Below are 2,088 nucleotides of genomic sequence, written 5' to 3' on the forward strand. Positions count from 1 at the left end.
TAAAATAAAGGATTTTTCGGTGTCTGTGTTTTTTTCACTTTACTTACGGGTTGATCATGTCAGCTGTCACATAGACGCTGCCATGATCAAGCCTGGGGTTAATGGCGGTGGTCCCCCATCACCATTAACCCCTTGTATTACCTTGCCACCACTGCTACACGGCAGCAGGAAGAGCCGAGGACACTCCGGTATTGCCGCATAATGCATGCGACAGTCCCGGGGCAGCTGCGGCTGATATTCTCGGCTGCCGGAGGTGGGAGTGAGGCGGGGGACATTACCCCTGCCCCTCTCCCTCCCCAGCCTGAGAATACCGGGCAGCCGCTGTGTGCTTACCTCGGCTGGAAGGTAAATATGCTGCGGAGCCCACGTTCTTTGTTTTTTATATTTCCGTTTTCTTTCTATGTGTCTGTGTCTATGTGTTCTGTGTCTGTGATGTGTTCTGTGTGTCTGTGTTCTATGTGTGTGTTTACTCTCTGCACGGCTTCCTCTTCCTGTAATGACATCACTTCCCTGCAAAACCGCAGATAGGCGATGTACATTACCGGAGGTAAACCGCGAAATACCGCAGGGAATAACGCAGGAAAACGCAGTGAACCGCACAGAATTTGCTGCCTGCGTTATTCCCTGCGGGATTTCATGATTAACATTGGAGTCAATGGAGTGAAATCCCGCAGCGATGTGCGGAAAAGAAGTGACATGCACTTGTTTTTGCTGTGGGATTCCCGCAGCAAAACATGCAGCTGTCAAATTCCGCCCAGTGCGCACAGGATTTTTTTTCTCCATAGGATTTGCTGGTGATTCACTGCAGAGATGTTATGAACATTTTCTGCAGCGAAACATGCAGCAAAACCGCAAAAAATCCGCGGCAAAATCCGGTAAGTGCGCACATAGCCTAACTGCTGAAAATTAAGGATTATTATAATTATTTGGAAGATTTATCAAATCTGGTTAAATTGATTATTGGGGCTGTTGCCAGTAGCAACAGACTGGTTGAATCGCTTATTGGCGTTCTTGCCCATAGCAACCAATTAGGACGCTGCTTTCATTTTTTTCATAAAAGGGAGCCGTAATGTGATTGGCTGCTGCGGGTACCTACACTAGGGAACGCTGGGAGTTGTAGTTTAGAGCCTCAGGTTGTGAATGCATCACATTAGCGCTGTGTGAAGTGCAGCCACCCCGACCCCCGTTATCCTCTCACCCGGTTGCTGCCGCTCAGTCTCCGGCTGTATGTATTATTGCTGGAGGGGGGAGCGTCACCGCCGGAAGCCCGGAGAGGAGAAGACCGGGAGGAGCGGAGCCCCGCCCTGTGTGCGGTGACGTCATAGAAGCCTGCAGCGTCTGGGGGAAACCGGGGCGGGATCGGTGCACAGCGCCCCCTGCTGCTCACTAGTGGCGGCTGCTTTGGACCAATGAGCAGTTTTAACCCTTTCACCACCGCTCGAGCTTTGTTCTTGCTTTTTTGCTCCATTTTTTTTCTTTCCTTTATCCTCTAAACATTTTTTTTTTTATTTTTTTTTATTATTAATCCTTCTTTTTTTTAATTTTTACTGTAGTTCTCAATGATATAATTCACTTTACCATGTGATGTACCAAAAGTGGATAGTAATAAAAAAATGCAATTCCATTCTCCATCGCGTTGTGGATTTTATTTGCGCTCGTTGTGCAGTAAAAAATTATACATATAATTTTGGGGGTACAAATGACGTTTTGATCGATTCCTGCCTTTTTCCGAAAAGGCAATTCTGACATTTAATTTTCTTCTCTAAGCCGATGAATACAACATATTTTTATATATATATATATATATATATATATATATATATATATATATATATATATATATATATATACATATATATATGTATCTATATACAGTAGGCCAAAAGTTTGGACACACCTCATGCAAAAAGTTTTTATTTTCATGACTGAAAATTGTAGATTCACATTGAAGGCATCAAAACTATGAATTCACACATGTGGAATGAAATATTTAACAAAAAAAGTGTGTTCAAAGTAGCCACCTTTTGCTTTGATTACTGCTTTGCACACTCTTGGCATTCTCTTGATGAGCTTCAAGAGGTAGTCACC

The 2,088-nt window shown here is 44.0% G+C and overlaps 1 protein-coding gene across 1 annotated transcript in view; it reads right to left on the reverse strand.

Moving 5' to 3' along the window:
* EOGT (EGF domain specific O-linked N-acetylglucosamine transferase) overlaps nt 1-1,291 on the reverse strand; it is a 48,780-nt gene extending 47,489 nt beyond the window's left edge. The window contains 1 exon segment of the mRNA XM_075321397.1: nt 1,199-1,291. The gene's annotated coding sequence lies outside the window, so the exon portion shown is untranslated.
* Between the last annotated feature and the right edge of the window lie 797 nt (nt 1,292-2,088).

The sequence above is a fragment of the Anomaloglossus baeobatrachus genome, chromosome 8 (genome assembly GCF_048569485.1).
Source record: "Anomaloglossus baeobatrachus isolate aAnoBae1 chromosome 8, aAnoBae1.hap1, whole genome shotgun sequence".
NCBI classification, from domain to species: domain Eukaryota; kingdom Metazoa; phylum Chordata; class Amphibia; order Anura; family Aromobatidae; genus Anomaloglossus; species Anomaloglossus baeobatrachus.